Source organism: Hylobates moloch, unplaced genomic scaffold (assembly GCF_009828535.3).
Source record: "Hylobates moloch isolate HMO894 unplaced genomic scaffold, HMol_V3 SCAFFOLD_18, whole genome shotgun sequence".
NCBI lineage: Eukaryota > Metazoa > Chordata > Mammalia > Primates > Hylobatidae > Hylobates > Hylobates moloch.
Genome location: NW_026652293.1, coordinates 14,786,919 through 14,811,954, shown reverse-complemented (window position 1 = coordinate 14,811,954; position 25,036 = coordinate 14,786,919). Strand labels below are relative to the sequence as shown.

Genomic DNA, 25,036 nt, shown 5'->3' with positions numbered 1-25,036 from the left:
TTGTGAGTTCCCCTCCACAACTCTAATGACCAGATTATCCTAGATGTAAGATGATATTTCAGTCCTGGTAGGGCTCCACAGTTGCCCTGAAATTACTGCTGTCTTAGGGAGAAATTTTCTTAATTGCTTTAATGTAAAATTATTTATATGTATTTATTTATTTTCTACTTAAATATTTTAGTTTATTTTTGTCTCAGGGAAATTTTAAAATCACAATAATGTCTAATGTTCATAAATAGATATTTTTAGATGTGATGCACTCAAGAATTTCCTAGGAGCTGTCTTTAAGGTTAACATTCCTATCTGGGGCTAGCATGGTTTAGGGTCTTGAAGGACTGCAATAGCACTAGTAAAAGGAGGAAAAGAAGATGTACTCTTTTGGACAGAGGATTCTTTTTTCTATCTTCTGTTCAAAGAATAAAAGCAAATATGAAGGTATATAAAATATTTGGAAAACACACTCTAAATTTGGTGTATTCAATAAAGTATAAGAAGGATAAAATAATAAAAGCTGTTTTGCCTAAGATAATATGAGTATCTTATAGCTCTTCTCTTAAAGAAGTGATTCTGAAATGTTTTAGCATTTACTTCATCCGAATAGCATTTACTTCATCCGAATAATAAACTCATCAGATGAATGCCCCTGCACCCACTTCATATATAACTGACCACTGCCTAAAGCTATGGACTTCCTAGCAGAAATCTCTCCCCGATGTTCTATCTCCTATCCCAAACCATTTTACAGTTTAGACAGGCAACTGAGGCAACTACACACAGATGTGATATATACCTCAAAAGTTTTGTAAGAAACTTTTATGGAGTTTCAGATGAGGGGAAGGCTTTGTCCTGTTGGAAGGATCTGAGAGTTCCATGCTGGAAATTTCATTTCAATTTGAACCAAGGAATGGACTACACTGGATCTCAATAGGAACAAGCAAGTTTAGCATATTCCAGACAAAGGACTAATGTGATCAAAAGATCAGAGAAAAGAACTCTCTGACATGACTGGTGACCAGGTCAATTCATCAAACAGGTGGGTCAAGAAATAATGCCATTTGAAAAAAAAATGTTAGAAAGTTGGTTGGGATTGCATTATAGATACCCCTGCATATCAGATTACATTTTGAAAGATTTTTACTCTTCATAAAGGAAGCTGTGGAAAATATTCAAAGAAATTTGTGATCTTATTAGAGCTGCATTAAGAAGATTAATATGATGAAATTCATAGGATGGAACAAGAAGAGAAACTAGAGGTGGGCAGAGAGAGGCAAAAGCCCAAACTAGGGTGGGGACATTGAGAATGGAAAGAAAGTGACATATTGTGAAAGAAAAAACATAATTTGTGGTTACTTAAATGTACAGAAAAACAGCATAAGCAGATTCTTAATCAACAATTTGCCAATATTTGTTTTACATATTAATAGAGCCAAAGGGTGTTTCATAGTTTCAGGTGGTGCTTCAAGAGATCTGTGCCATATCCTCCTCTGGAATGTTCACAGTGTTAACACATCAAAGTCTATGAGAAGACCTGTGTAAAGATACCAACTTAACTTTATTTCAGCAAGAAATTATCCAATTTATTCCAGTAGATATTGGCATGTCTGTAGTTGTATGTGGAACACCTATTCATAGTCTAAAAACCTAGTATTCTTTAGTACACACTTTCTGGTGCTTAGAGCAGTAATAAACATTAGCTGTCAGTTCTGCCTTTTGTTGTGACACAGCCATACTTTCTTGTCATTTTTATTCCACACACGTCATTGCTTATCAGTGTATGCTTATTGAGGGGAGGGGTAATTTTGAGCCATAACATAATTTATGTTATTGAATCATCAAATATTTTGAACTAGAAAGTGTTCTAATCTAGCATCACTCAGTTAAAACTCTATTTGAAAATATCTTGGAAACATATAATAGAATGAAAACCATAAGAAAAAAGACTATAAATCCAGAAAATAAAAATGAACGAAAAGATCAAGATATAATATACAAATGACAGTTAAACTTTTATAATTCCTTAATTTATGAAAAACAATTCAAATACATTTAGTATTTTACAAATGAGCAGGTAAAATAATTATGATTTTTAAAGGCTATATTATTTCTTTATAAGAAATGTAGACATAATACTTATAATTTGTTTCTGCAGCTAATAATTAACATGGGTCTTTTTTTAGATGAAAAATCCTGAACATGTAAAGAAAAGTCTTGACATTATTTATTGTATTAGAATAAAATACTAGAATTCTCTCATTCCTCATTAAAAAATGAAGCCTATGTTACCATGTTTGTCAATCTCATTTGATTTTCTATTCTTAGGTCTAAAGTTTCTAATAACAATTTAATGTATTTATCAGTAAAACACATGCTTAGAATCCAAATGTATTAAAATTTTTGCTAAAGTAAGCAAAATAGATAAATAATGAAATGTTTTTACTTTGATTTTTAGAAAAAAGGTAAAGAATTTTATTCTCTAAGAGAGCAAGACAAATTATCTTATGGTGACACTGAGACAGAAAAGAGTTTGTTTTCATCTCTGGTATTATTTGCCAATGTTTGACAGTTGAATTTTGTTTCCAGATGAGAATTGTTCATCAATGTTCAAGTCCCAAGAGATGTTATCAGTCTGAACAGCCCAGTGAACAAGTATTTGTGACTCTCCTTCCAAATGAAATGTTCTATAGAAAGGTGGAAGTGGTAAGAAACCGTTGAAACAGTGGTTAAGAGGTAGGTCTTTGTGGTACTGATGGGAAATAGTCGTTAGGGGAAAGCTGCTTCACCACACAGGAAACAGAAAAACTCTTGAATGCATCTTGTCCAGCTGTGGCAGAAGAATTTACATAGATAACATTTTAAAACCAGAGAGTGTGTACTCAACTGGTGACCAAGAAACGGAGAGATGAAGGGCTGCAGGCAGAGGGTAGAAGGGAAATGTTTTAAAGTTAAAGACCTACAAGCTGTGCATTTTGCAAATCACATAGCTACATATCTTCTCAGAAAAGATGTTTAAAATAGAGACCTACACTTTATCATATTGAAAACCATAGCAATCTCAATGAAAGTTTAAAAAAAAATGTTTACCAAACCAAAGGAAACTCAAGGAAACATTTTATGAGCTAACAGAGCTATTATTGAATGCCTTGAAATGGAAATATTTTTATTTTCTAATTATAGATATTGAAAAAGGTAGTAAGTATAAACATTCATAATAAATATTAAAATAGTAAGAACAAAGTTTGCCACTTTTTCTCACTTAAGAGGAACTGATTTGGTTTTGTGATTTCACTTAATTATAATGAAAATTCTATAAGCTCAGAACTGCCATCCACATATTATAGATGAGCAAACAGACTCACATAGATTGAGGCTTTTGGCCAAGCCCCTAGGGCTCAGGCTTTGAACCCAGATGTGATGGAGTCTGAAGCTTGTGCTTGTTAAACATTATGGTGCAACTCCCATCATAATAATTTGAACAGTAACAAAAATAAGTACATTCTGTGTTTGGTTCATTCTCTTTCTCTTTTTTTTAAGTTATTTTATTCTTCTTCCAGCATGTCATATATATTATTCTCCATATAAGGAAATATAAGAATATATTCATCCTTAAATAAAATGTTGGAAATGCTCTCTTGGAAAGGTTTCTTTGTGGCTTCTGGTTTTGTTCATTACTCTGTTTTTAATGATCATTATTATTATTCTTTCACAATATTGTAATATACCACCAGAGTCATTTTATTGTAAACACTTTGAAAAACATACTTCAACAATAATATTGTGGCTATTATCTAAATTCTCACCCACACGGAAAAAATGTGTGTTTTCGCTATAAAATATACGTGGAAAAAAGAAGTGTGACGTAGAAAATGACAACAAAGTTGAAATAAATTCATTAAAAGCATAATTCATTGGTCTTTCATTCTGTTCTATTCATCTAGTGAATTTATAATATTTTAAGTGTGTTGGTAATTTCTTCAAGCAATCTAGGTACTATTACTGGGGAAAAACATCTCAAAGGCAAACACTCTTAGTATATCAATCACTAACTTGAGACCATGTCACTTACAAATAGTTGATGTGCATGTTCTTTACTTCTTTTTGCTTATTTCATGGGATCCCTTTTGCTAGGTGCCTAGTCTAGCAAGAAAGTTAGCCCAGTTGACATTTTACCTTCTAATCAATATCTAAGCAAACATTTTGAACACTATCTTCTTTCTTCTCCTTCTTTCCCCTGGCCTAAGTACTTCAGGAAGGTGCTGTCTGATTTGTACGTGTTTTAGCCATCATTATACATTTCATTTACATGAAGCCTAGTTCTTTTCACATCTGAGGCCTCCTCCAATTCGCATAACTCTCCCAATTACTTCTTGAACATATGAAGAGTCAATCTCTCTTTCCTTTTTTAAAGTACTTAGAAAACTTCTTCATTTCCTAAATGTTTTGGTGTCATGTTCTAATTGAATTTTCATCAGGCTACAAGATAATTTAAAATATTACTTTACTGATTTTCTATTTAGGTTAAAGACTACTTTCTAATAACATATTTCTGTGTGCTTTACAAGCATGCACAATTCATGCAAGATGCTTATTTGGTCTATCCCAGAGCCAAGGCAGGCCAAAGAATGATTTAGAAATATCCTCTGGGAGACAAACTTTTATGTAGCAGGATGGCTATATTGCAAACATTTAAGACTTGTCTAAAACTCTCTACAACGTCCATAGTCACATTGTCACACTGTCCTTTAATACAGCTCTTTTGGATTTTTAAATATAGTAGATTCCTAGGATTAAAGCAATTAAAATGGGAGCAACCACTTGTAGGAATCTAATCCAATCCTCTTATTTTATAGCTAAGGAAAGTAAGACTCAGCACCATAAACGTATTGAAGATTGGCTCAAGGATCAGGTTGTTTTCTGATTTCCAATATTGTGTACTTATTTTAGTATAATTCCTAGCAATTGATTTTTACTCAGTAAGACATTGGGCCCAGGGTCCCAGACCAGATAAAAAAAAAATAAATGATCAAAATAGCTTGAACCATTTTGGCCTAAATATTACTGTTTTAGAGAAAAATATGCTATCAATGGATTTGATGAGGCCTGAGATGCAATATTTGAATGTCCTCATGATCACTGATTCACTCACTTTTAGATTTTGAATGTCATTTTAATGGCTTTTAAAGATGATCATATTATTTTGGTCCAGTTGGATCATTAAGGCAATTTTTTCTAAAGTAAACCACATAAAATCACTAAAATGGAATAAACCTAAGTTACAAGGAGGACTAAGCAGACACAACCATGAATGAGTAAATCTAAATTCTATGATTAATGACTTTGAGGACCTTGTACTTGACTTCTGTAACAGCATTTAACAAATTCTTTCATCAGAATCATTTCTCATGCTGTACTTTAAATGAAGTTCTTTGTCTGGTCTAGAACAAGCTGGAGAAGAGCTGGCAAAGAGCCTTTGGTCATATATTTCAAATTCGTTAAGCATCTTTAATCTTCCCCTTGTAGATAAAATCTCTTCGACCAAATCTCTTAACTTGGTTCAGATAGTTCATAGTTTCTGAATCCCCAGTGTGCTCTGCTTTCTAACCCTGCCTTGCAGTTTCTTCTATACCTTTCATTAAACCCATGATGAAATTTAAAACACACAAGCAGAATGATGTAGGCTATAAACATTAAGGAAGTTGATTTGCCATTTGTGTTTTCATACTGTTTCTTTGCATTCCTACATCTACATAGATAGATGTTTTATCTTTCACTATATTATTTACTTATCTCTATCTTGATACACTTTGAATAAATAACTAGCCTCCACCCACCAATTTTAGTTGATTTATTGTTAAATTAAAATTAAAATGGCACACATGCACATTTATGTACACACACACACACACACTCGTACATAACACATACACACAAAATCTTCTGATTACTGATCACCTTTGATACTCACTCTATTCATATCTATATGTCACAATTTTTGTACTATACATTTAAAGATATACATTCTTGGTCCCGATGTGTGTTCTGGAAAGATGTTTTGAATTTGCTATTTTTCACTGGCTTTATAGACAACGGGTTGAGAATAGGGACATTGGAGTAGTTAAGCTCTAATATGGTGGAAATGAGTAGTTCTTACAGACTGAATAGGGGAAAATAGCAGAGGACAAAGAGAATTTTATTCATACTTTTTAAAAAATAAGTTCTAGAATTAAAAAAAAGAAATCAAATATGTTAAAAATAGAAGAGCAAATTGGAGAAAGACTAAAAAAGAATAAGAAGGAAATGCAAATTTAAAGAAGTGCAAGTCTGTTAGGCAAAATGTAAGAATATTGGGAAAAAATAAGTTAAGCAGACTGATTATTTTGGAAGCACAAAATAAAATATCTGTATCTATCTATATATCCATATATATAATAAAAGAGAGGAAAGAACAAACCACAAGTCTAAAATACTATTGTACTTAGAAATAATAAAGTATCATCATTGCTGCTATTTCTCTTATCTTTGGTCATATTAAATATGACCAAAATTTCTACAAATTGAACCTGATATTATTATATTAATCAAATTAATGTATAATGCATTCTACACTTTTCTCCACTTTTACGAAATACTTATATTGCATTATTGCTCGGTCAATTTATTGGATAATGTTGATCATTTTAGACATCTTTAAAAGTTCAGGAAATGGGGAAGGGGGAGCAAGATGGCTGATTAGATGCAGCCAGGAGGCAATGCTCCCATTCAGAGAGACCAAATTATCAAGTAAACCACCATAATTCGAGAATGTCTTCAGAAAGAAAATGCCAAACTCAATGAAGAGGTGTTGCTGAAGCTGAGACTGAACAGCGAGGAAGCTGGGAACCCCATGTGGGGTACCTGAATGCTAGGGCTAGCTCCTGATCCTGAATGGTTCCTGGGAAAGAAGTGAGTGAAGGATGACTCACACTTGTCATGAACCTCTGGGATCCTTGCTACAGGGGACCCCACATCCCCCATGGACTTATGAGTTGTCTGGAGGATCTTCCCAGGGAGCAGGCAGAGACAAGCCTTCAGACAGCATGGAGCCTGGGAGCATTTGTTCACTGGGCAGCTCCAGCAGAGAGCAGCCATAGATGGCCACGCCGCAGGGATCTCTATGCACCTCCGGGAGGCACTGGCCTTAGCTGACCTCTGAGCTAAGAGAGAGCAGGGCTGGTTTCCCTGTGGGACTAGAGCACATGTATTCCATAAGCCCTCCTGCCTACTGGCCTTTCCTGCCCACTGGCCCCCAGAGGGTCCATGCCTAACTGTTCTGCAGAAACAAGTGCACAGTGCAGCCTCTGCAGCCCAGTCTGAGTGCACTGTTCCACATGAATACTTTCCTGGTAACCCAAGAGCACATCAGATCCCTCAGCACAGCCAGAACCCAACCCTGAGCCACGGGATGCCCCCAGGGATGCAGCACACAGCTGGGGAGAATGAGCCAAGCTCTGTAGCCTGCACCTGAGCAGGGAAGGAGCCCCCCCCGCCCCGCCCCATCTTAAAAGCACTGCAATGGGTGAGATGCACAGATTCTTGGGCCAGGGTGGAAGTGGGATGAGCTTCCTTCTGAAGGACCATTCCAGAAAGACTGTGGCATATCTCCCTGCTGTAGCCTTTCCTTAAGGGAGCCCCACGGCCCAGAGCACCTAACAAAAGAAATGTGGACATGGTGCCAGTGATTGAAGGGGGCTCCCCATTGGGCCATGAGCAGACCTGGTGAGGGAGTAGTGTATCTCCCCTCAACCACAAAGCACGTCTGCAAACTGAATGAAGTACATAAAGTGGTACAGTTTGGTATTAGCCTACCTATAAGCCATTACTCCTAAGCACCATCTACTGCATCACAGCCCAAATTACAACAAAAATTATCCTGCTAATAACATACATGCCTGCGAAACCAAGCACAACAATTCACCCATACATAAAGATCCTATACAGAGCCCTGGCCCTCAGAAAGCATCCAGAAATGAAGCCAAGTGACTATACTCAACTTATATCATAGTTAAATGAACACCAACCCTCCAAAATGAGAAAGAATCAGCACAAGAATTCTGCTAATTCATAAGGCCAGTATGTCTGCTTACCTCCAAACGAGTCCACTAGCTCCCCAACAATGGTTCTTAACCAGTCTGAAATGACTGAAATGACAGACATAGAATTCAGAATCTGGATGGCAAGGACACTCATCAAGATTCAGGAGAATATTGAAATCCAATCCAGTGAATTCGAGGAATCCAGTAAAATAATCCCAGAGCAACAGTCATTTTAAGAAAAAAAAACAAAACTGAAATTCTAGAAAAATTCGCTACAAGAATTTCATAATACAATTAGATGTATTAAGAACAGAAAAGACTAAGCTGAGGAAAGAATCTCAGAGCTTAAAGGCTGGTTCTTTAAATCAACTCAGACCAAAAAAAAAAAAAAAAAAAGAGATAAGAAAAAGGAAAAGAAGTTTTAAGAAATGAACAAAACCTCCAAGAAATATGGGATTATATAAACAGACAAAATCTATGACTCCTTTCTATTCCTGAGAGAGAATAAGCAACTTGGGAAATATATTTGAGGATATAGTCCATTAAAAGTTTCCTAATCTCACTAGAGAGGTTGACATGCAAATAAATACAGAAAACCCCAGCTAGATACAATGTTAAGACTACCATCCCCAAGGAACATAGTCATTAGATTCACCAAGATCAACACAAATGAAAAAATAAAGTCAACCAGAGAGAAGGTCAAGTCACATCCAGAGGGAACTTTATGAGGTTAGCAGAAAACTTCTCAGCAGAAACCTTATAAACCAGAAGAGATTGAGGGCCTATTTTCAGCATTGTTAGAAAAAAAAATTCCAATCAAAAATTTCATATCCTACCAAACTAAACTTCATAAGTGAAGGAGAAATAAAATCCTTTTCAGATAAGCAAACACTAAGGGAATTTGTTTCAAAGAAACCAGCCTTACAACAGGTCCTTAGAGACTGCTAAACATGGAATCAAAAAAACACCTGCTACCACAAAACACACCTAAGCACATAGCCCACAGGCACTTTAAAGCAACTGCACAACCAGCTAACAGGATCAAAATCACACATACCAATGCTAACCTTGAATTAAGTGGTGTCAAACACTCCATTTAAAAGACATACAGTGGCAAACTGAATGGAAAGACAAGACCCAACCATCTGTTGTCTTCAAGAGACCCATCTCATATATAATGACACTCATTGGCTCAAAGTAAAGGGTTGAGAAAGATCTACCATGCAAACAGAAAAGAAAAAAGAGAAGAAGCCACTATTTTTATATAAGAAAAAATAGACTTTAAGCCAATAAAAATGTAGAAGGACAATGAAGGACATTACACAATGATAAAGGGTATAATTCAACAAGAAGACTTAACAATTCTAAATATATATGCACCGAACACTGGAGGACCCAGACTCATAAAATAAGTTTTTTTCCTATGAAAAGACTTAGACACCCACAGAATAATAGTGGGAGAATTCAATAACCCACTGACAGCATTACATAATCAAGGTAGAAAACTAACAAAGAAACTATGGATTTAAACATGACACTTGACCAACTGGACCAAATAGGCATCTACAGAACATGTCACCCAACAACCACAGAATACACATTATTCTCATCTGCACATGATGTATTCTAAGAATGTATTCTAAGATTGACAACATGCTTCATCATATTGAGCAAGTCTCAATAAATTTTAAAAAATGAAGTCACACCAAGCAAACCCTCAGACCACAGTGCAGTATAAGTAGAAATCAATATCAAGATCTCTCAAAACAACACAAATATATAGAGATTAAACAACATACTCCTAAATAACTTCTGGGTGAACATCAAAGTTAAAGCAGAAATGTTTAAAATCTTTGATATTAAAGAAAACAGGGAGACGAGTTACCAAAATCTCTGGAATGCAATTAATGCAGTATTAAGAGGAGCATTTATGGCCCTAAACATCTTCATAAAGAAGTTAGAAAGATCTGAAATTAACAATCAAACGTTGAACCCAATGGATCTAGAAAAAAAAAATAAAATCAATCCTAAAGCTAGCAGAAGAAAAGAAATAACTACAATCAGAGAAGAACTTAACAAAATTGAGTACAAATATTAATGCAGAAGATCAATGAAACCAAGAACTGGTTCTTCAAAGCAAATAAGCAAGATTAATGGACTGCTAGCCAGATTAACAGAGAGAAAAAACGAGGATTCAAATAAGTAAAATCAGAGATGACAAAGATGACATTACAACTGTTCCTAAAGAAATACAAAAGATCCCCTAGACAATAGTATAAACAACTCTATGTGCACAAATTAGAAATTCTAGAGGAAATGGATAAATTCCTAGAAAAAACACAATCTTCCAAGATTGAATCAAGAAGATATTGAAAATATGAATAAACCAATAACAAGCTCTAAAAATGAATCAGTAATAAAAACCCAGCAACCAAAAAAAGCCCTAGACCAGATGGATTCACAGCCGAATTCTACTAGACATATAAAGAAGAACTGGTACTGATCCTACTGAAACTATTCCAAAAAATTGAGGAGGAGGCACTTCTTCCTAATTTATTCTAGGAAGACAGCATTACCCTAACACCAAAATCTGGCAGAGACATGACAAAAAAAAAAAAATCAGGCCAATATCCCTGATGAACATAGATGCAAATATCCTCATCAGAATACTAGCAAACCAAATCCAGCAGCACATCAAAAAGATAATTCACCACAATTAAGTAAGCTTTATTCCTGGGATGCAAGGTTGGTTCAACATATGCAAATCAGTAAGTGTGATTCACCACATAAACACAACTAATAGAAAAAACCATATGATCATCTCAATAGATACAGAAAAAGTTTTTGATAAAATCCAACATCCCTTTAAGAGACTAGGCATCAAAGCAACATACTTCAAAATAATAAGAGCCACCAGTGACAAACCCACAGCCAGTATAAATATTGAACAGGCAAAAGCTAGGACCATTATCCTTGAGAATGTGAACAACACAAGAAGACCACTCTCACCTCTCCTATTCAACATACTACTGGAATTCCTAGCCAGAGTAATCAGGCAAGAGAAAGAAATAAAAGGCATCCAAATAGAAAGACAGGAAGTCAAACTATCTCTTTGCTGACAATATTATTCCATATTTCAAAAACTCTGAAGACTCCATCAAAAGGCTACTAGGGCAATAAATGATTTTAGAAAGGTTCAAGATGCAAAAGCAGTGCATAAATGTCAGCAGCATTTCTATACACCAATAATGTCCAGGCTGTTAGTCAAATCAAGAACCCAATTCCATGTATAATAGCCACACGAAAAAATATGAAATAGGAATACAGATAACTAAGGAGGTGAACGATGTCTACAAGGAGACTACAAAACACTGCTGAAAGAAATCATAGACAACACAAATAAATGGAAAACATGTATTTTCCGTACTAATCGAAAGGAAAAATCAATTGTTAAAATAGCCATACTGCCCAAAACAATTTATAGCTTCAACACTATTCATATAAAACTACCAATGTCATTATTCACAGAATTACAGAAAACTATTCTGAAATTCATATGGAACTAAAAAAAAAAAAAAAAAAAACAAAAAGCCCAAATAGCCAAAGCAATCCTAATCAAAAAAGAACAAAGCCAGCGGCATCATTCTCTGACTTAAAACTATACTTTCAAGGATACAGTAACCAAAACATCATGGTAGTGGTACAAAAATATATACACAGACCATAGAACAGAATAGAAAACTCATTAATAATAAATAAAGCCACGCACCTACAACCATTACAAAGGCTGACAAAAACAAGCAATGGAGAAAGGACTTCCTGTTCGATAAATGGTGCTTGGATAACTGGCTAGCCATATGCACAACAATGAAACTGTATCTTTACCTTTCACCATATACCAAAATTAATGCAAGATGAAATAAAGATTTAAGTATAAGACCTCAAACTATAAAACCTCTAGAAGAAAACCTAGGAAATACCCTTTTCAACATCAGCCTTGGCAAAGGATTTTTGGCTAAGTCCCCAAAAGCAATTGCAACTAAGACAAAAATTGACAAGTAAACATAATTAAATGAAATAGCTTCTCTACAGCAAAGAAACCATCAACAGAGTAAACAGACAACCTACAGAATGGGGGAAAATTAAGAAAAAAAAAAAAAGAATGGGGGAAAATGTCTACAAACTATGCATCCAACAAAGGCCTAATATCCAGAATCTATAAGGAACTTAAACACATCAACAAGCAAAAAACGACCTGATTTTTAAAATGGGAAAAGATCATGAACAGACACTTCTCAAAAAAAAACACATACAAGTGGCCAACAAATAGGAAAAAATGCTCATGATCATCAGAGAAATACAAATCAAAATCACAATTAAATAAATATCAACTCACACCAGTCAGAATGGCTATTATCAGAAAGTCAAAAAACAACATATACTGACAAGGCCGTGGAAAAAAGGGAACACTCTGACCCAGCAATATCACCTCTAGGTATATAGATCATTAAACCCAAAAGATCATCATCACGGCACTATACACAATAGCAGAGACCACAAACTCAAACCAGGTGTCCATCAATAGTGGACTGGATTAATAAAATATACATACACACTATGGAATATTGCACAGCAATAAAAAGGAAAGAAATCGTGCCCTTTGCAGCAACATGGATGGACCTGGAAGCCATAATCCTAAGTGAATTAACGCAGGAACAGAAAATCAATGTTCTCACATTGTTAGTAGGAGCTAAACATTAGCTAAACATTAAGCCCACAGGAACATACACATGGGAACAATTGACACTGCATACTACTAGGGGGAGAAGTAGGGAGGGGGCATGGGAGGAAAAGCTACCTATCAGGTGTTATGCTCACTACCTGGGTGCAGTATAACCATGTAACAAATCTGCATATGCGTATTTAATCTAAAATAAAAGTTGAAATTGTTAAAAAAGAGAGAAAAAAAAAAAAAAAAAAAGTACATAACATTTCAGAACTCCAGATTACCATATAACAACCATTAGAATTAAACAAAGATCACATTCAAAAGAATACCCAGAATACTTATCAAAAGAGATATATCAAATTGTTTTTAAATCGCTTATTTAGTTTGCCCTACAAACACCTTATTCTCTATGAAAAGTATTTTAAGTGTTTAATACTTGAGATGTGTAAAAGTATATAAATTAACTTTTCCATTCCATTTATTTGATCAATTGGCTCTTTTCTTGGAATCTAAATGACAATGATGATAATGAAGAGATTATCTGAAATAGTCACTTCCTTTCTAAAGTTGAGGCTGAACTAGTCTTGAAACTTGTCCACTGGACTAAAATTTTCAGTTTTGACTGAGTTTTTATTTTCAATTTTTATTTACGATAATCTAATTTTAGAAAATAATTTGCAGATGGACTAGCCTACCTATTTGCTCTCATTTGAAGAAAATATTGATCTCTGTTTCCCTGCCAAACCATGGTTATTTTACAAGTATTTAATAGGAAAGTTGATTTTAAAAATCAAACAAAATGCTGGACACAGTGGCTCACACCCGTAATCCCAGCATTTTGGGGGGCTGAGGCAGGTGGATCACGAGCTCAGAAGTTGAAGACGAGCCTGGCCAAGATGGTGAAACCCCGTCTCTACTAAAAATACAAAAAATTAGCCATGCGCGTTGGCAGGCGCCTGTAATCCCAGCATTTTGGGAGGCTGAGACAGAGAATTTCTTGAACTCAGGAGGTGGAGGTTGCAGTGAACTGAGATCGCGCCACTGCACTCCAGCATAGGCGACACAGAGATTTCAATAAAACAAAAACAAAAACAAACAAACAAACAAAAAACACTGCATAAGATTCCTATTATTTGAGTTGATTGATTTTAAGCTATGCAGCAGAGCAAGCTTATTAGAAGGTACAGTCTTTACCTCCCCAGAAGACTGTAGTTGGTATCCAAACTCAGCCACTTATCACCTCTCAGAAGTTAGAGAACTTTATGAACATCACTGAAGATCTGTCTTTTAAGTTTTGAAAATGAAGTTAAGTACTAAATATAAAATATCTTGGCTGATTAGTTGAGCATGGTGGCACATGCCTGTGGTCCCAGCTATGTAGGAGGCTGAGGCAGGAGGATTGCCTCAGCTGAAGAGTTTGAGGTTGCAGTAAGCTATGATTGCACCATTGCATTCCAGCCTAGACATCAGAGTGAGACCCTGTCTCTAAATAATAATAGTAATAATTAAAATACATAAAATAAGGCCAGCACAGTGGTTTATGCCTGTAATCCTAGCACTTGGGAGGCTGAGGTGGGAGGATCACTTGAAGGCAGGAGTTTGAGACCAGCATGAGCAACAGAGTAAGACCTCATTTCTACAAAAAAAAAAAAAAAAAAAAAAAAATTAATTGGTCCAGTGTGGTATTAGGCACCTATAGTCCTAGGTACTCAGGAAGATGAGGTGACAGGATCCCTTGAGCCCAGGAGTTTGATCTACAGTGTGTTATGATCACACTGCTGTACTCCAGCCCGGGCAACAGAGCAAGACCCAGTCAAATATATTTATATCTCCAGTTAAATAAGAACATCTATGCAATTTATCTGATAGTTCTAAAAGATCAATAAATAATTGCCACTATGAGTAAAAACACATTTTTATAGCCTTATACAGTATCATAAGTATACACATTTGTTTCTTTTAACTCACTTGCCTTACTAACATTTATTAAAAACTTTTATTTTTGCAATGTTATATTATTAAAGTCCTAAATCTGTCTCTCTTTTACATTTAGTTAGGGTTTGCATGCTATTCCATGATTGAGTTACATTTTGATTGGGGCAAACTCTTCACATAATTTTAGCATATTAATTCCACAAATTAACATTTGTAAAAAAGGTATTTTAAATAAAAATATCATTTCAAATAAGACCCTTTCTATTCCAAACATTGTATGGCATTTGTTCATAATGTTTCCATTTATTATAAATAACCTTTTAGGTTTCATTGAGATATGAATAAATCTTTATCTACTGGTAGAGATAGAAAATATGATTTTGCTTTTGAGAGGAGATACACCATGTAGTCTGGGATTGTAGTAATTAATTTTGAGTCTACTACATCCCAGAATACACAAATAAATACACTGTAAGTAGATTTCTATCAAGAAGTCAACAGATATGATTCTAACTGACGAGGTCCAGTATAAATCATAAATATCTCTTAGGCATTTTAATGTAAATTGTGGTTATGCTGCTGTTATTGCTTTTGGTGACGATGATCATGATGCTACTTCAAATTTTCCAGTTTGTTAAGCTACAGGGGTAAAAAGAAATACATAATGAGTTTTCTTTAAATAGATTGCCATACTAAATTCAATTTTCATTTGTTAGCCAAAGCATTCAAAATTACATTTTTGGTAACACAAGATGAGAGCACTGAGCTAGAAGGAATTCTGTACTTAGAGACATATACTATAAGAAAGAGTGCCATTGCAGGTACGTCATTAGAAAATAAAATTGATAGATCATCTGCAGGGATGAAGTGAACACTAATGTAAAGTCATGGAAATCTACTGACATCATTGAAATATGCCACCATAGAGACAAGCAGGGAAATAGTATGCTTGGACCAAATCATGCCAGCATTTCTGGTTTATATAGGCCGATAAATGATTTTCAGAGGAGAAAAAGAAAAGGATTTGAAAAAGACATTTTGTTTCTTGCCAAAATATTTAAAGATGAATTACACAAAGATTGGAACCTAATTTTCAGAAGACCAAATTATAGCATGTGGAGCATTTCCTGAATGCTCAATTCAACCCTTGATAATAACATTAGAAAAGTTTACATCATTCCTGGGATAAGATTAGTCCTCACTAGAGAAACATGTGAATGACAGACTACGCTCTAGTTCATCATTTGGCCAACTGCTGATTCACCAACTGTCACTCCAGCCAGTTCACATGGAGTCTGATGAATGTGCCTTGAGTTATCACAACAGGAACGGCAAGAACAGGCAAGAGCAAAAAACTGAGTCTTTCACAATGGCATCCATTATGAAAATCATTTGATCATTTTAGATAATAGGCATTGAAATAATTTGGGTAACATATATTTAGCCATTCATTATTTTTAATGACATTTCAATCAATGTTCAATGAGAAAACAGTATAAAAGGAGATTGAGCTCACCACACTTAAATTATTCAGCTCAGTGTCTGGTGAATAGCCTATCTTTTTCAGTCAGTTTTCCTACAGAGTTGTCCCCAGAAAGCCTACTCATGTCTAAAAGGATCTTGAAGGTTACTTTTAATTTCCACTGTTGATGAAACTACTTTTGGCAATCAAAACCTTCCTACAGATAAAAACCCAAAGGCACTCTTGAAGATACAAAAATACTTCATGGCAGTAACTATAAACACTGCTGAGCATTTGTATATTTGTGGAGGAATGAGATAATGTGAAAAAGTTAGGTTGGCCGTTGCATACATATGCCTAAGTTAATATTTGCCAAAATTATCTTTATCTATGCAGAAAAATGTATTGTATAGACTTATTATATTTAGAATATATTATTAAGTGGTTTATTTTGGGGATATCAAAAATGCACATACAAATAAATTAAATTTTAAACACTATTCAAATTTCATAGTGTAGTTTCTGCAATATTTACACCAATATATGTGCATATGTGTACATATATGCAAATATATGTATATATAACATTAAATACATGTGCATATATGTACATATATGTAAATATATATTATATATATAATATTAAATACATGTACATATATATGTCAAAGGGAAAATGCCCAAATATGTATATTTTAGCTAGATTTCTTCAAAAACTTTATAAATATTCTATAGTTGTATTGTGCAAATGCTTACACAAATAATTAACTCTTTTTTTAAAGGATGAAAATTAGGAATTTAAATGCTCCTGTTAAAAAAAATGCAGTAGCATCTTCTTATTTTTGAGCTTTGCTTAGAATGCATTCTCCTTGTCACAAGCTTGGTAATTTTTGCCTCCTAGATATTAAAATGCAATGAAATATTGTTTAGACATCTCATCATCTAATATTAGAAACATCATCAAGGTATTTTAGTCTTGTATGATTTGTAATAAAAAATATTTTGTAATAATAAAATTAAAGTTTATAACCTAATAATTTTGTAACTTTTAGAGCTTTAAAAATCAATTTTTCTTTCAAAGACAAAATGATTAGGATGGACAAGTTGACTATGTTGTTAATATCAGGAAGGAAAACACCCCAGAGAGCTTTAATTAACCAATTTACAATTAATCATATAGGAGTGTGTGTATCCAGTGGTTAATCAGAGATGGCAAGATCAGGTTAGCTACACATTGGCTGGTTGCATATCTCTGGTGTCACTCAATCCCAGAAAGTGTCTCACATCATAAGAAAGCATTTACATAGAGAGTACTGACTGCAGGACGTTGTTTCTGCATTTCTTATGTCAAGGTGTCCTTTCTACGTCAAGGGGGATGGGGAGCACCCCCCTGTGTTTCTCATGTCTTCCTGAATTAACTTCCTGTTAGTTTTCTGTTTCACCCCATGAAATTATTTGTTGAGTGCCTACAGTCTGTAGAATACTACGCTGGGTGCTAGAGCCTGTGCTTCATTGTATCCTCTACCACTTAGTACAGTATCTAGCATATAGCATGACTCAAAAGGTATTTAAAAAGTATAAATGAATAAGTGATAGAACAAGAAGTTTGACTGAAGGAATAGACACATTCTCTGAATTATGAGTTATCTAATTATGTGTCCTGATTTCTAGATTTGGAAAATGATTGTTCTGGAACTGAGGGTAATAAATGACTTGGACTTCAAGAGAGCCTGAAGAGAGCTGCATACATCTGTTGCAGTTCCTGTCTGGATGCCACAGGGAGAAAGGTTGTGCTTTATGTGGAAATCTCAATTTCTTATATATCAGAACGTTCTTTTGCTAAGGCGGGGCAGAGACCCAAACTACTGGGATCATGACAACCATTAGTTCTTTCTGAATTTCTGTACTAGTTAAGCATCTTGATTTAACACAATAAAGATCTATTTCTTGCTCCTCTCACAGTCCAATGAAGGTAACTGGGGTAAAAGGCTCTCTGTGCACTGCTATTCAGGGGCCTAGGCTTCTTTCATATGTCTCTCTCCTAAAGCCTCAAAGTTCTCCGTGGAATCCTCTGCACCTGGCTGAGTAAATGATCAAAGAAAGAGAGTATGAAACGCAGCATGAGTAGGTCGAAAGGTCAGGTCTGGAAATGGGGAGCATCATTTCTACTCATACTCCATTGGCTCACTTACCTGCAAAGACTCTGAGAAATGAGTCCTGCAGTGTGCCCAGGAAGAAGAGAAACACTGGTGAGCACATTCTCTGCTGCAATTGGCAACACTCCCAGGTAGAACTCTGCTTTTATAATAACTACTAAATCTTCATGCTGTTAAGGAGTTTATTTTGTTAATATTTATTTGTCACTACCAAACTTAGAAAGAAAAAGGAGAGGAAAGAGTAACTAGAAAAATATCTACAAACTGTCTCTTGTCAGACGATAACTGATTTTTCTCTTTCCCAGCAAAGTAAGCATTGGTCTTGAGTCTTTAGGAAGGAGATGGAAATTAGAGTTATAGAAATTATTGGAAGGAAGTTCTCCACAGGTTAATAGTGAGGGAAAAATAACTTAAAGTAATGTATTTATAGTTAATTATAAATGTAAATATATTTAATCATAAATATGAGCATCTGCATGTGAATACATGTGTTTCCTCCCAAGAGCTGCATACTTCTTGGGTCACTTAAGGAATAAAAGCATACTGGGGATTTTCCAGATTAGAAACCAGCAGCTGGAATAGGAGCATCAACTCCCACTCAAAACCAGTTCTTTATTCCCTTCCCTTTTAGTGCAAACCCTCCCCCAACTTCTAACATTTCTCTTTGGATTCTTTTTTTCTTTTTTTTTTTTCCTATGGAAGGAAAACTGTGTCTTCTGGAGGCATTCTCACAGGTGAGAGTAACAGCCAGAATTTCTCACGACTGCCTTCTGTAGGCCCTTGAAATCTCCAAGACAAGCAAAGCCAACAGTGAGGGTTTTTGTTTGTTTGTTTGTTTGTTTATGGCTCAGTGATCTCATCCTTTCTTTGATCAGGACATGGTGATAGTGGGACTTTGGGAAGTACTAAGCTATGAGGACGCAAGGGCATAAGAATAATACAATGGACTCTGAAGACTGAGGGGGAATGGTCGGAGGGGGGCGAGGGATAAAAGACTACAAATAGGGTGCAGTGTGTATTGCTTGGGTGACGGGTGCACCAAAATCTCACAAATCACCACTAAAGAACTTACTCGTGTAACCAGACATCACCTGTACCCCTATAACTATGGGGAAAAAAAAGTACAGGTTGTATTGAAAGTTTTCTAGGCATCTGGACAGCTAGAAGACAATTAGGTAGAATGTCACCTGCAAACAAATCAACTCAACATTTGCTTAATATACATCTGCCTTTATAAAAGGTGCCTTGTAAATTGCATAGCTTTATTCTAAAATGGTATAGTTCATGTGCAGGAATTTTATCTTATGCTTTATTTTAACATGTATTATTTTTCTCAATAGATTTCTAGATCTCCCACGTATTATAATTTGGTCTGTAAAAATAGTAAGATATTTTAATGTCAAAAATGATTCAAATAATTTTTTAAACTAGTTTGAAATGTATTTGTTTCCTTTTTCTTCTTTCAGTTATACCAACTTTTAAGTTTTAACTGAAACATAATTCAATATAGAAGAAAAGGACTATATTAAGTAGTGTTCATTTATACAGTTGAAGTTAAGAAAGATTGTTAACACTTGATACTCCAGTAAAAACCTGAACATCTCTCTCTTAGATAAATTCTATTGCATTGTTTTATTATCCTTTTACTCTGAAATTATCTTACTACAAAAATTAATGCATTAGTTATACACATTAGCATATTATAAATACTTAAAATAGTAACCTTTCATAAATATAATCAATGAAATGAAAATAGCTTCTATTGCATAATATAAAATAATTTTAGTTTACTTAATATAAAACAATTACAAATTAGTTATTAATTTCCCTACAGAAAAACCATTTTATCACTTTGTATTTTAATAGCTTAAATGGCTCATCTATTTACATAACATTAAAAATAATAACTATTTAAAAGTTATGAATTATTAAGAATTTATCACATTTATTCATTAATCAACTATTGATAGGCTATTTGGCTTCAAGTATTACACAGTTATAATTTAGAAAATGACATGTTGATAATTATAATGTAGTATACTTGTACACTTGTACTTTACAGTTTTGAGAGAATTTTCACCTCCAGTATTTTACTGGAGTCTCAGAATAACCAAGTGAATTTCCAAAAAAAAAAGAGTCTGGGACCAAAATCTATGATCCTTTCCTCTAGTACGTCAGTCTAACTCTCTATTGAAAGCCCCCAAATGTTGAGAAAATCCCATGGAAATAATATCCCAACTAGATGATAATATTATTTAGGCCATACTTGCTTTAACTTTTCTGCAGGATAAAAAGTTCTATACACTTGGGAAAGGATAGGGCTAAATAACGTCACCCTTAGGAGCTAGGTTTCAGTTAATTGCAAAGTCTATTTTCTACTGTTTTCTACATGGTGTCATAGAAGTTTTATCTGGTTAAAAAAATGGGAAAAATGATTTAAGAGTGCATTTACTGCCTCAACATTCATAGCATGCAGGAGTGGAAATAACACTAAGCTTGAAGTCAGTCGACTTGGATTTGAATCCTCTTAAACACTTGCCAGCTCTGATATTGGGCAAGTCACTTAACCAGAGTTTCCAACCTCTGTGGAAAAGATTGTTGCTCTTAATAATAATGATGATGGCAATGATTATGATAGTTTTGTATTTATTGAGCACTTCCACTCAGAAGTCATTTGTCTTGATGTTTAAAATAGATACCATTGATTAAAACCTATTTCACAGTAATTTTGAGAGTATGTCTATCATATACACATGTAATGTATGTTGACATACATGCATCTAGTGTCACGAGATCTGAAGGTGTAGTTTTAAAAAAAAACATTGGTTACTAAAGTTGATATGGAGACGGAAAAGACCCAGAACAGCCAACACAATATTGAAGGAGAAGAACAAAGTTGGAGGACTGACACTACCCAACTCCAAGACTTACTATAAAGCCATTATAATCAAAGCAGTGTGATATTGATGGAAAAATAGACAAATAGATCAATGGAACAGAATAAAAAGCCCAGAAACAGACTCATATTTATATAGTCAACTGACCTTCAACAAAGGAGCAAAAGCAACATAATGGAGAAAAAATAATCTGTTCAACAAATGGTGTCCAACAATTGGACATCTACACAGAAATAATTAAATCTAGACACAGACCTTACACCCTTCATAAAAATTAACTCAAAGTGGATCACACACCTAAATGTAAAATTCGAAACTATGAAACTTTTAGGATATAACAGGAAACAATCTACATGACGTTGGGTATAGCAATGACTTTACAGATACAATATCAAAAGCAGAATCCATGAAAGAAATAATTGATAAGTTGGACTTCACTGAAATTAAAATTTTCTGTTCTCCAGAAGACACTGTCAAGAGAATGAGAAGATTTGTTACAGTTTGGGAGAAAATATTTGCAAAAGACATAACCAAAAGAAACATTGACTTTTTTTCCAATAACAGATGGTTATCTAAAATATACAAAATAAATCTCAAAATGCAACAATAAAAAATGAACAGCTAGATTAAAAAATGGGCAAAAAATCTGAACAGACACCTCAACAAAGAAAATATACACATGGAAAACAAGTATATGAAAAGATGCTCAACATCATATATCATCAGTAATTTTCAAATTAAAACAACAATGAGATATTATACACATCTAATATAATTGGAATGGCAAAAATCCTAAACACTGATAACACCAAATATTGGTGAGGAAACGAAGCAATAGGCATTGATTGCTGGTGAGAGTGCAAAATGGTACAGTCAGTTTAGAAGACAGTTTGGGAGTTTCTTACAAAACTCAACACACTCTTACCATATGACCCAGCAATCATGCTCCTTGGTATTTACCCAAATGAACTGAAAATGTATGTCAACATTAAAACCTGTATATGGATGCTTATAGCAGCCTTATTCATTATTGCCAAAAGTTGGAAGGAAGCAAGATGCCCTTCAGGAGGTCAATGGATAAATATCCTATGATTCAGACAGTGGAATATTGTTCAGTGCTAAAAAGAAATGACATATGAAGCCATCTAAAAAAACACAGAGGAACATTAAATGTATATTACCAAGATAAAGAAGCTAATCTGAAAAGGCTGTGTACTATATAATTCCAGCTATATGACATCCTAAAAAAGGCAAAGTTATGTAAACAGTGAAAAGATCAACAGTAGTCAGAAATTAGGGTAGAGGGAAGGATGAATAGGTGGACTAGAAAGGATTTTTAGGTCAGTGAAACTATTCCATATAATACTATAATGGTGGATGCATACATACTGTTATATATAGGTTAAAACCAATAGAATGTACAGTACCAACAGTGAACCCTAACATAATGACATTGGGTAATAATGATGTGTAAATGTAGGCTCATTGATGGTAACAAATGTACTGCTCTGGTGCAAGATGTTAATAGTGGGAGAGACAATGCATACGTGCTGAGGGTATACAGGAACTGTGCATTTTCTGCAATAGTTTGCTGTAATTCTAAAACTCTTTTGAAAAATAAAATCCATTTAAAAATTAAAATAGAACTTTTAAAAAGTGTTGATAATGTGATTGAAGTCATTTTTAAGTGTTTTAAATTTGTTGCTTATATTAAATCTTTTCCCCATGTCTGCTCAGTGTATAAATTCACGTATCATTGCCTTTCCTTTCTGATTTACCACACTCCCCCTACACATTTCTTGCACTCATCTTCTCTCATTTACTTCATGATGCCTGAGGCATATGTAGAGTTGTAGTCTGTGGTTCAAGTTAGGAAAGGTACTAGATTTCATTGGAAAGTACTTACTTCCATTCTTCTTTCCCCATTTCAAGGCCTTGTTTGATAAATTATCAATCAGTGTTTTACAGAATTATAATTCCTGGTAGGCAAAATGGAAGTTATATTATTAGGAGACAATGTACAGGTAGGACCCTTGAGTTATCTCTGAGCCAACTTACTGCCTGATTTATACATCACTAAAAGCTCATAATGTCAATCCAAAAAGTATTTGACAACTTTAGTTTTCTTCTCAGTATCAATATTAGAAGAAAGAAATGGTTTTATCTTTTAAAGCTTTAATCAAACAAATTTAAAAGACACCATATTTTGGAGAATTTAGAATGCTTTTTGCTATATGATTTATAGATGGAGTTTTTAAATGTTTTATTAATTTAACACATTTGTATTGATGCTCTGCCATTTGCTAAAATCTGGGGATATGGTGAAGCACAAGAGAGATAAGTTTCCTGTTTTTGTGGAACACATTTTCTGGTACAAAAGAAAAATAAAAAGCATGGAAACACAAGAGTACACAAATAATGACAATATAATGAACACTTGGAAAGAAAGATATCAAATAATCAAGAGAATCCAATTAGATGGTATGATTAGGGAAAACATGTCAGAGAAGGTAACATTTGGACTGAGACCAATAGAATTAAAATGAGCACACCAAATAGAAACTGTGGTAATGGGCATTCTTGGAAAAGAAAATGATACCCCAGTGCAAAAACAGTTTCCATGAAAAAACACAAAGTTGGCCAATGTACCTGAAACAGAATGAGCAAAGGAAGAATTCATGTAGCGAAATCGAGGAAACAGAATGGAGTCATCAAAAGCCTTACAAACCGTAGGAAAATTTAAGATTTAATCTAGCACATTAGGAATTCATTGAAGGATTTTACATGAAGGAGTAGTATGATCTGATGTATGTCTTAAAATGTTTATACTGGTGGTTGTATTTGAAATAAGGATAAACGATGGACTACTAAAAAACAAATAGTAGATTACCACATCGGTCGAAGGGAGAACTAATCAAGACTTGGACTAGAGAAGTGATAGTGGAAATAGAAAGAATTGAATGTATTTAAAACATCTGTTGGAAATAAAGTGAATAGGATGTGTTGCAGATTAGATGTTGGGGGTATGGAAAGGAAATTATCAAATAAAACAACTAGGTATTTGTCAAGTAGGCAGTTGGATATGAGTCTGGTTTGGGCACAAGGTTGTCCACATAGAGATCTGTCTTTCATAGTGAACATTGCATTGCCATCCTGGAATGTTTGGAAATTGCATGTGGGCATTACTTAGACGTCACAATGATTTGGGGGGTTCTATTGACATTTAGCTGTCAGTGGCTGGGAATGCTAGATGACCAGCTGTGGTGTACGACAATTTGGAAAAACAAATTATTGGCCCATGTCCTACACAACATTTCAATGTTCTCTCCAACTGAATACCTTGTAAAGATAAATCGGTAGTAGTTAATTGCATGATAATTCTTTTTTATTCAGCAAGCAGTTACATAAGAAGCCCAATAACTTATAAAAAAGATAGTTAAGGAGAAGGAAAGCAAATATATTGTCTTAAAATCATGAAATATATTTGTGTGCTCTGTTTATCTGTCTCGTACTTGATGTATTCTTGTATTTCCAACCATATATTTAATGGTAACGCATTTCAGTGCCGTAATGCAGCTATTAAAAATCAGTAGTTTTGGCCGGGCGCGGTGGCTCACGCTTGTAATCCCAGCACTTTGGGAGGCCAAGGCGGGCGGATCACGAGGTCAGGAGATCGAGACCACAGTGAAACCCCGTCTCTACTAAAAATACAAAAAATTAGCCGGGCGTGGTGGCGGGCGCCTGTAGTTCCAGCTACTCGGAGAGGCTGAGGCAGGAGAATGGCGTGA

The 25,036-nt window shown here is 34.6% G+C and overlaps 1 long non-coding RNA gene across 1 annotated transcript in view; it reads left to right on the top strand.

Moving 5' to 3' along the window:
* Window positions 1-25,036, top strand: part of LOC116457846 (uncharacterized) — a 58,527-nt gene that overhangs the window by 20,608 nt on the left and 12,883 nt on the right. The window contains exon 2 of the long non-coding RNA XR_004245119.1: window positions 2,581-2,697. This is a non-coding gene — a long non-coding RNA (uncharacterized LOC116457846). The remainder of the gene's footprint in view (window positions 1-2,580; window positions 2,698-25,036) is intronic.